Genomic DNA, 12,541 nt, shown 5'->3' with positions numbered 1-12,541 from the left:
TTAGATTTGAAACTTTGAAGATAGTTTGAGCATAAGATTCCTAACAACACTACATTATTACTTTTTGCAATTGAATTCAAATTCTAGTTTTTGTATTTTGAACCAAGAACACTATAAACCCACATCTTGATTTTTGAATTTAAGATTATTTTAGTTAATAATTCCTACATGAAATATGTTTTAAATGATCCTTGAAAACTTTCTGGATCATCAAATAAACTTAAAACATAAAGACAAGTTCGAATTTTACCATGAATGATTCAGTTGAATTTTTGGAAATAATCTTTGACTCCAAAATTCTTATTCGATATTAAAAATTGAGGAATGAAACTTCACAGATAGTTTTAGAGGAAGATTTCTAACAACTTGGCATTAATATATTTTAGAAATTGGTTCAATTTCGAATTTGGCTAAAAAAAATGAACGTACAGAGGGTTCAAGCTGTGTTTATGTGTTTTGGTTTGATTTTTCTTCCCTTCTCTCTTGAATTGTAGTTAAAGTGTTTATGGGGTAGGAATGAGAATTAAACAGTCATAATATTCGATTATATTTGTTTTGTAGTCATGATTTGTCTCGACAGGATTTTGGAGCAAGGACAGTGAATCAACTAACAGAGAAAAAAATACAGTGACAATGATATGCAACAGAATTTGTTGTTATCTGAATAATATATTCAGTGTTTTTAATTATTAAATAAAATATGTTAGTGGTAATAAAATACTTATAATGATAATAATGGAATTTATAATAATATTAATAATAATAATAGAAATAGAAATAATAATAATAATAATAATAATAATAATAATAATAATAATAATAATAATGTCATAATAATAACTAAGATCCTAATTTTATTACTACTTATAATAATAATGTTATTAGTAATATTAATAATAATATTAGTAATAATATAACAAATCAAGTGTTTATAATAATTTTTAATAATACTGTTTATCAATATTCATAATGATAACAATAACATTTAGTAATAATAATAATATTTTTACTAATGGTAATGATGTTAACTACAATACTATGTATAACAATAATATTATTAATAACAATAATACGAATAATTTATATACATGTATCCATTTCTATATTTATATATTATCTATAATAATATATCTAACACTGATGTTAATAATGTTAATAAAAATAATTTTATTATTAATGGTACTGATAATATTATTAGTTAACTTTACTGATAATAATATTAACAATACTAATATAACCATTTATGCTTATCTACATTCCTATATATATATATATATATATATATATATATATATATATATATATATATATATATATATATATATATATATATATATCTTCATTTTAACCAACTTATTACCTTGCATATTATTTTATTTATTTGTTATTATTTCAAATTATTATATATATACTTACGTTTATATATTTATATATACGTATTCATTAATTTTGCAACCAATAGTTCGTGAATCGTCGGGAGTAGTCAAAGGTTAAATGCATACACGAACACAGTTCAAAGTTTTTGCTTATTGTGTCGCAATCATATAAAGATCAAGTTTAAATTTGGTCAGAAATTCTCGGGTCACTACAATATGTACATATATTTTCATAAAGATTGTAATAAAATTCTCTGGTACAAAACATTACTTGTGAAATTTTTTTTTAACGGGTAGGTAATACCCGAGAGATATATAAATTCATAATTAATATGATTATATTCTTCGACTCTGATTCAACAATCATCAACTATACTCACTACCTTCACAATAATATACATTCTTTCATAGAAATCAAAACAATCATTCTCATCCAAATTTGATTACGACAAAACGAAATCCAAGTCAAGACTTAACAGAAGACATCACTCTTAGGACTCTTACAGCTTTCAAAACTATACTTTGACTTCAAAACTATGCTAGAACATCATTCGATTCTTGGAACCCAGAAAAATATTTGTATCATTCAAAGTTCTAAAACATCATATGTATATTAACAATTACAATCTATGATCAAACCCTTCGAAATTCCTGAAGACACTTCAAATAATCGAGATGATGATCCAACCACACATTACCCGCAGTCTTGCACCTGAAAAGCTCTCGAAACCAAGGACATAATTTAACACGTATCCGCGTTAAATCTTTTAGCATTTATTAGCAAAAATAACTTTGCGATTCCTTTTCAAAATATCAAATTTTGTCACAGTTTCAGCAAGTCAACCTCGACTTTCCATTCGAAGTAGCCTTATTATAACCTGTAATACATACGATTACCCTTTTGTTACCAGGGAACCTTTTATATTCCACGACATTATCAGCAGATGTACCAGCAACTCGTTACCCCTTTGGCAGAATCAACAATTGGTATTTTGAAATCTCGCAGCATTTCTATTTCGGCAGTTATATATATATATACAACGTCTATCCACAAGAATTACATATTTCAAATGTGAAGTTTCTGAAAAATGCTCCAGTCTACAAATTAGTGCTATTAAGTTTTAGAAAAGACTGATAAAGTGGTAAAGACAGTAGACAACAATTACGGTCAGAAGTTTGACAATAAAGAATAATAGATTGGAAAAGCTCGAACGAAAAAATTTGGTACTGGAAAACGGATTGAGCAGGGTATAAAGGAGGTCGTGGACAAATCACAATGACGAAATCTACCTTCAAAGGATTCAAATGATTCAGTGTCTGTTGAAACCGTTAGTAAGAACCTTACTCCTTATTCTAAACCTTCACAGACAGATTTTCCGCGTCATTCCCTGATCTTAGATATTCTAAGATATCATCGTATTTTTCATTATAAGTATCTCCGATATTCCTGAAGATATATTCCCAACTATCCTCATCAAAAATCATTTATCTCTTCACAATATTTGCGTTACAACATAAAAGAAACTGTGTTAGTTTCTAAATTCTGAAAAATTCGAGTTTAAAATATGAATGTTTTGAAGTAGTGTTGGAAACTGAAGCATGAATTAGTATAATATAATGACACTTGATCAACGTGATTATATTATAGTAATTCATGCTTAGTTTCTAAATGGAACATAATGATTCACAGATCATAACGTTATCATGTGCCATGTTACACAACTCTTACATTCTACCCAATCTCCAAACATATTAAGAACATATCTCCTTGATAATTCTATCTTTTCGGACATTCTGGTAACTTACCAAATCAAGATCGTGCAATTACTATTTCCTTCTTAGAACATTAACTATGTTTATTTCAAAATCCATACCTACGAATTCCGGACCATTATTCGCTTGACTCGAAGTCGGGAAGAGGAAACAGAAGTATGGAACTGTTGAATATAAAAGAAAATATAAAGCTCGATAACAACAAATAAATTACAAACCGTGTATATCAATACGTATTGCAACGTAAAGGCACGGGAGAATTAACAATACTATAACCCCAAGGTAATAGTAGAAATAAATAAAATCCTCCGGAGGTAGATGAAAAAGAAGAATGACAGAGATGAAAGTTAAGAGTATATCCAGGATCAGTACTGGATGAAGCATACTGATAAATGTTTTAAAGTATGAATTGAAGGAGGAAGAATAGAAGGTATGAGTTGTAAGGAAATGAAGGGAGGTGGATTTATAGTAAAAGATCCGACCGATCAATCAAAATAGATGATCGTATTTAAAGCGGATTCTAATTTCCTTGATTATCGAAGAATCAAATCTCATTATGAAGATTTTACTCCAAATCTCTTGAACTTGGAAATCAATCCTATCTACGTCAAAAGATATGACGAATCTATACCTACTCATTTCACCCTTTGGTGATAGCCTCACTCGTACTCTTCACAAAAATCAAATTACTTTATCAATATTACTTGATGATAATAAAACTCTAATTTCCAACTCGTATACGTCATGAAAACATACTTATTGTCAGCCATGACCATCCCATTCAAATTTCGGGACGAAATTTATTTAACGGGTAGGTACTGTAACGACCCGGATTTTTCCAATCGTTTTATACTTATGAGATTAATATTTACATAAATTAAACCTTACCAACATGATAAGCAATCCAAATTGTTGAGACTTGTGTTTTTGAAAAGAGTTTTACACAACGTTTGACTGTCCAATTTAACCGATGATATCACGAACTATATAACATACGATAATTATACATTTGTGTATATATATGTATTTATATATATTTAACATGATCTAAGGATGGTTTAACATCTCATTGTGTACTAATGACAATGAGTTATAAGTATAATTTTGAAACTACTAACTTAAGTTTTCAAAACGATAACTATACGTAACATTCTTTGATATATATACTTATAACCTATAATGCTTATACATGTATCGTATATATAATGTATTTAATCACTTTTAAGGACTTAAATACATAAAACAATATAAGTATATTCACAAAAGATAGCTATATTTGAATTCTCATTCCGTTTCCTCAAGATTTCTATACGTATATCTAGGGTATATGTACCCGTATCATACCCACCTTCTATATGTATTTACTATTGGTATATACACATCAAATCAACATCCTAATCAACATTATTACTGCCCTAGATATGAGGTAACTAGGATTTGTCAAGTAGCATGAATTATTAGTAAGAAAACAAAATTAGGAATCCTTTTCTTTCTTTATAAACTAAAAACGTTTTTATGAATGAACACCATTTCTTCACTCCATTTTCTCATACCTACACCCTCATTTCTCTCTCAAAATACTCCTAACTTCATACTTGATTATCTCCAAGCATTTTTCCCATCATTTAGCTTCAATTACAAGCCTTAAACACCATAAGAAAACTCTTTCAAGAACATATTAAAATAACCACCCATTTGAAGAAGTATACTTCCAACCTTTTGATCTAACTCCACCACTCTTTGATTCTAAGATTTTTTATTATCTCTTACAGTAACTTTGTCCAAGTAACTAGAGGTAGTAACCTTGTTCATAATCTTGTTCGATTCATAATTATATAGCTATCTTATTTTATGTTGTAAAATTTTAACAACAAGAACATAGTTTGAATGATTTCAAACTTGTTTGCAAACTAAATAGATCCTTCTAACTTAACTTTTAAAACACTTCAAGACCTGTAATATATCATAATGATATGCTAACTTAACAAGATATAACTTGGTTTTACAAAGAACACCTTAAAAACTGAATCTACGTCGTCGGAGTGCAACCGGGGGCTGTTTTGGGTTGGATAATTAAAAACCATCTTGAACTTTGAATTGGAAGTTCATGTTCTGGAAAAATGATATATCTTATGAATATGTTAACACATAAAAATTTCATGGTTTAACTCAAAGTGTAAGTATTTTTAGAAAAATGATCATTAAATGTTGTTTTTATGATGGAAAATGATTACTTTCATAAGTTTTACCAAAGTTTGACCTATAACCTGTGATTTCAAATACAAACTAAGGTATTTTCAGTTCATATTCTTAAAATTTGACTCGATCCAAGGAAGTGGCAAGTTGAACCAACAAAAACGGAGTTGTAATGAAGAAACTACGACTAAAACAAGATTGAGTATCCGAAGCTAGTTTAGCTACGAAAATATTTGGAGATAAAGTAAATTAATCATATCTTTTCTAATTAATATGATATTTTATATATAATTACTTATGATTTGATTTTATATATTTCAGGACCACCCGTAAACAACACGAGAAGATTAATCATAAGACCTCATGATTGTACGCAACACGTCATTTGACAATACGGTACTTTATGTACGCAACACGTCATTTGACAACATGGTACCATGGGTCGAGATTAATTCTGATCAATACGAATACGATGGGGTCTTTATATATTTTATTGAGCAACTAATTGTGGACCACTAACATCGGACTGCTAACTACGGACTAAGAAAATATTAAAAGTATTAAAAGTATATATATATGTAACGATTACTTGAAAAGAAAATATGTTGATATATTATATATATATGGTTAGGTTCGTGATATCTATCGTAGACCAAGTCGAGTTAAATACCTTCAAGGCAAAAGTGAGTATATAGTCCCACTTTTAAACTCTAAATATTTCGGGATGAGAATACATGCATTTTATGATTTACGTTATGGACACAAGTGATTAAAAATATATATTCTACGTTGAGTTGTACCACTGGCATACTTCCCTGTAACTTGGTAACTACTATTTACATGGGGTATTGTAAACGCGAATCCTGTTGATAGATCTATCGGGCCTGACAACCCCAACCGGACTGGACGACCAGTATTCAACGGTTGCACAGTACTTCGTTTTGGTGACTACACTTGATACGGTGTAGTAAGATTTCATAATAAAGGGAATATGCGACGTTGATTAAATGTTAAGTATGGTTATCAAGTGCTCAACAACTTAGAATATTTTTATTAAAACGTTTATATATGAAATCTTGTGGTCTATATTTATAACGCTGCTAGCATTAAACCTATATCTCGCCAACTTTATGTTGACGTTTAAAGAATGTTTATTCTCAGGTTCCTAGAAGTCTTCTGCTGTTTGAATATATGTTAGAGAAACCATGTGCATGGATTCATACATGTTTTATTCGAGGAAGCATTGCATTTACAAAATCATCACCGTGTATTTATTTTGACTGCATTGTCAACGGAAGTATTCTTGTAAACTGTTATTTACGGTGATTGTATACATGTAGAAATCATCAGATGTTGAAAACATTGAATTTTAAATATTCATTTATGGTATATCTTTTCAAAAGAATGCAATGTTTATAAAACATATCATATAGAGGTCAAATGCCTCGCGATGTAATCATATGTTATTGTATTCGTCCCTATGGATTGGGTCGGGTCTTTTCAGCGCGAATCCTAAAGATAGATCTATTGGGCCTAACAAATCCCATCCAAAGTACCGGATGCTTTAGTACTTCGAAATTTATATCATATCCGAAGGGTGTCCCGGAATGATGGGGATATTCTTATATATGCATCTTGTTAATGTCGGTTACCAGGTGTTCACCATATGAATGATTTTTATCTCTATGTATGGGATGTGTATTGAAATATGAAATCTTATGGTCTATTGTTACGATTTGATATATATAGGTTAAACCTATAACTCACCAACATTTTTGTTGACATTTAAAGCATGTTTATTCTCAGGTGAATACTAAGAGCTTCCGCTGCTGCATACTAAAATAAGGACAAAATTTGGAGTCCATGTTTGTATGATATTGTGTAAAAACTGCATTCAAGAAACATATGTCGATGTAATATATTTCTATTGTAAACCATTATGTAATGGTCATGTGTAAACAGTATATTTTAGATTATCATTATTTGATAATTTACGTAATGCTTTTAAAACCTTTATTGATAAAATAAAGGTTATGGTTGTTTTAAAAATGAATGCAGTCTTTGAAAAGCGTCTCATATAGAGGTCAAAACCTCGCAACGAAATCAATTAATATGGAACATTTATAATCAATATGAACGGAACATTTCAGTTGGTATCTGAGCGTTGGTCTTAGAGAACCAGAAAATTTACATTAGTGTGTCTTATCGAGTTTGTTAGGATGCATTAGTGAGTCTGGACTTCGACCGTGTTTTCTTTAAAAATGATTGCTTAACATTTTTGTTGGAAACTATATATTATTAACATGTAAATATTATGTGATATATTAATCTGTTAACATGTTTGATATTGTGTGATAGATGTCTACCTCTAGCACAAATCCCATTGACTCACCTAATAATATCGAAGAGTCGAATATATATTGGCAAGATTCACAAGTTCCCAAAGAACCGGAAGAAGAGGAAACGGAACCGGAAGAAGAGGAACCGGAAGAAGAGGAACCAGAAGAAGAGGAACTGGAAGAAGAAGAGGTTTCGGAGGGGAGAATAGTAGGAACCACAGAGAACCGGTCAAATAAAAGAAAATCCTCAACCAATGGACCAAAGTTAATAATGGTCAATGGTATTTCCGCTAAGGAAGCAAAATATTGGGAAAATTACCAATTTTCCGATGAATCGGATCCTGATGAGGATTCCGATGATGTTATAGAAATTACCCTGACCCAATTTAATGAGGCAAAAGAAAATAATAAGGGAAAAGGCATCAAAATATTGAAATCTGATTCCGACCCCGATGAACTTTATATGTACCGTCAACACCCGTATTTTCAATATCTTGACAATAACCCGGGAACCTCTAAACCACCAGGTTTTTCTAAACCTATGTGGAAAACGACGGCTCGTATTAAAGGAACATCATATATCCCTAGAAAATTAGGAAAAAGAACTAAGTTCGAAGAATAAGAAGAAGAAACCAGTGATTCAGATTAGAGGGGTGTGAGCATGTTGTGTAATAAATGTATTGTAGTGTGCTTGTACTTTTATGTTCTATGTAAAAATTGCTTGTATTGTTTGTTATTACGAATCTAATCCTTGTCTATTTTACAGTATAAAAACAAAATGGACATTAAGGGTAGACAACCGAATATTTTAGAAGACCTACCAGAGGATATGATTGAGGAAATCTTGTCTAGAGTCGGTCAGAATTCATCAGCACATTTAGTTATGGCGAAATTAACTTGTCAAACATTTGAAAGACTTTCCAGAAATGCCTTAGTTTATAAAAGGCTTTCCTTTGATAGGTGGGGTATATCACATTGGGGAGACTTTAAGTTACGCCGTGTTTTCTTTGAAGCGTTAAATGTGGGGAACCCAAATGCGGAAGCAATATTCTACAGCGGAAGCAATTAATACCTGAGAATAAAACACGCAAAATGGATCATAAATAATGTTGAGTGAATCTACAGGTTTTAGGTAAACAATACAGTATGTTTAAGAAATAATATTCCGAAAAACGTTTATTAGTGGAAGACCAAGGTTCACTGTTAAAGTTTTTAGACAACACCGTTTCTCGTTTCAAAAGTTTATTGACACTACTATGTCAAGTTTCAAATATCTGTAAACAATACCATGTCAAGTTTTATCTCATTTTGCTCGTAAACCACAGTTTTACATAACGTTGTATAGCATCTGAAAAACAGTTATCAGAAAAATAGTTTAAATTTCCTTGACCACGAGATTTTACAAGTACAACACCAAGTTGCAAAAACGTTTGCATAATCTGAGCACCTGAATACTAGCAATGACCCGAGTATAGAAACCACTATACCCTCCCTTACCTCGTAAAATGTTATACACCTGTTCAAGTGTATCTAATGTTCAAAGTCAATGCACCACAGTTAATATTGTAGGGTGAGGTTGTCAACCTAACGGACCCGTCCATCTAAATTGTGCTTACACCGATGGTATTAAAAGTATTCAAGCTAGAGGCTTTTTGAACAAATTCAATATGCATATATAGTACTCGTGTCAATACAAAAGCATTTGATAATGTAAGTATAACAGCGTGTATTCTCATCCCTGAAAATATGTAAAAAGCGGGACTGTAGACTCACCTTTGAATAAAGCACGGATTGAAAGACAAACTTGTACGGATTATAGCTGAGTAATGCAACCTAAGTATACGTATTTAGGTTGGTCAATATATGTATCTTAAATAGTGTGGTTTCATAGTGTAAGTTGTCTCAATGCTCGACTCAACGCGTTTCAAAGTAAAAGTCAACTATATCATGCAAGTCAAACAAAGTCAATCGAAGTCAAATCGAAAGTCAAACTTGGTCAATGTGGTCAACTAAAGTCAACATCAGTAGGTTCATGCCAAATGTTGCTCAACATGTCAAACCTAAGTCAAACAACACGTTTTAGATCATACATGGTCAATTTCACAATTTCAGTTTATCGTTGTGCACAAAGTTCATGAACACGTAGCATACTTAGCATTATCTCATAGTACAAAATTCATGCAAACATGGAAAACTCTAGATCATAATTATACTCAAAATAAATTCCAAAAAGTCTAGCCAGGGTCTCATACAATAATTAAAAGTCAGGAATCAGAAGGGGTACATTTGGGGTTTGCCAAGTCAGTTTCTGACCGCGCACTGATTTCGTTTTGGCTATAACCGGAGCTAGGAACATGAAATTGATACAAGGTCAGTGGACATAGTCCAAGGACAAGTCAAACTAACACATATCAAAAATTGAGCAATTTTTGTTTAGCCAATTTGTACAGTTTATTCATGCAAGTTAAATGTTCAGTTTTTCAGCTCAATTCAGAAGTCACACAAAGTATGACCCTATGGTGCCCAATGCATAAGGTTTCAGAGATTGACATTAACTAACCATAAGTGAAATATCATGTCAAAATTCATATTCCATAAGCTTACATGCTCATTCAATAAACACAATTAACAGAGTATAAAACAGTTAGCAATTTACAGATTCGATTCTAGTTTAGCTAGTCACATTCGCACGCGATTATCCGAAGATCTAGATACAATTAGCCTATGATATCTACATGAAAGGCGAATTAATTTTTGTGTAATTTTCAAATATGCAAAGCTTAAATCACAGAAGTTAACACATTTTATCATACAAGGATGTTTTCATGCAAGTGCTGTATAAATCCACTTTTACACTAAATCAAGCATATCTCGGGTTATACATAAGCAAATGACATGATATCCTAGTGTAACTTGAGTGTTTTTAAATTATCTTTCCAGTGGGATAAGTTTCACATTCCAATTCGTGGTCTATATAACCCATATTTCTGATTACACACCAAAAACACAACGTTAATTTCAATTGGCCATAACTTGATCATCCGGAAGCGAAATCAAGTGAATCCAAAGCCTAAAATCAATAGTTTTTCGCAAGGAATCTGATTATAACATAATAATTAACATTTAACAAAGTCAATTTTCTGTACACACAAGCATCAAATTCGGTTTTCATACAAAACAATCAATACGATCGAATTAACGACTAACAATACGTACAAACGCGATGAATCAAGCAATTGACCAACATAAACTATAAAAATTTATGAAATCAGAATTTTTAAAGCTAGGGTTCATGTGATTATACCTTTGTTCAACAAATTAAATACACCAACGCGTAGAGGACGATGTGAATTACAAGTTTGATGTTGAACATTTAAGCTAAAAAGCAAAAATTGATGGTGCTATGGGATGGTGATGGGCGAAGGTTCAAGGGGGAGGGGAAGAGATCGACTGCACAAAAATTAGAGTAGGAGATATTGCAGTTTAGGTTTAACACATACTATTTATATTAAGCCCTAGTTCCACTAATTAACACTTAAGTCCTCCAAGTTGCAAAATTTTAAAAATAAAAGGGGTGGGGATGGGGGTGTTCGGCCGAATGGGGCCCACTATGGGTATCCCGGGCTCTCGTTTTGCAAAAGCGCGTATTCGTGGTCCGTTTTAAGTGCTGTTTAGTCGTACCGAAGGCCCGAAACGCTAAACCGATCGTTAAACGCAACCAATCGCTTAATTTATTAAAAACCCAATAAATTAAATATTTTGAAAAGTTAATAATTAATAATTTAATTATTAAAATAAAACCGAGCGTTTCGTTGTTCAAAAAGCATTTATCAAAACTGTATCGTTTTTATCGTATTTCTTTATCTGAAATATATATTCGAGTTAATATCAACCCACATTAATTATTGTAACCCTTCAAGGATCAAGTACGCATCTATTACACATAAACACATAACGTCAAGTAATCGCCGTTAAATAAACTAACAGAAGGTTAACGGAAGTAACGGAAAAGCAGGGTTGTTACATTACCCACCTGTTATTGATGTCGTAGGGGGTGTATACAAAATAGTATTATTTTTAGTGCGAAATACTATTAAATATGCTACAATTTTACACAAGTTATTTATTTATTTATCGAGTGGATATACTTAAACCTTGCTACAACACTTATAGGCAGTGTACCTAATCGTATTATAGTATAGTTTTTAGTAAGTCCGGTTCGTTCCACAGGGAGCTAGTGAAGTTCAACGCTATATTTATTTTAAATATATTTGTACAAAAATAAAAATATATAAATATATATATATACAAGTAGTATTATTATTGTTAAAATGGGGGTTTTACCGTTTAGTGACCAGTTTGTCGATTTTAAATAAAGCGTAAAAATAAATGATGATAAAATAAATTACAGAATTTAAATTGCGATAAAGTAAATGACAGAAAATAAAATGACAGTAAATAAAATTACAGTAAATAAAAGTACGGTAAAAAAAATACAATAAAACAATTATGCTTATTTAAACTTCCATAATCATGATGTTTGACTTTTTGATTTTAATTTAGTCCAATGCGTTAATTGTCCTTTGCCCTGGAGTATTTGAAACCTATATGGTTTTTGTCCAAAATAGTTCATCGGTCATAATTATAAATTGCTCGGCAAATTAGCCTTATTCCCGAAGTCAAATATTCCAACTAATTAGGGATCCGAACTGTAACAAGGTCTTAATACTTTGTTAACAATTACCCCAAGTGCCCTTGAATGTAATCCACCCCTATTTTATTGGTCCATGAATATTAATTTACCCACTTGGCCATAGTGAATAATAAATTACCCAACCCAAATAATTAATTAAACGA

This window comes from Rutidosis leptorrhynchoides, chromosome 8 (assembly GCF_046630445.1).
Source record: "Rutidosis leptorrhynchoides isolate AG116_Rl617_1_P2 chromosome 8, CSIRO_AGI_Rlap_v1, whole genome shotgun sequence".
Classification (NCBI taxonomy): domain Eukaryota; kingdom Viridiplantae; phylum Streptophyta; class Magnoliopsida; order Asterales; family Asteraceae; genus Rutidosis; species Rutidosis leptorrhynchoides.
This window is presented reverse-complemented; position numbering follows the sequence as displayed.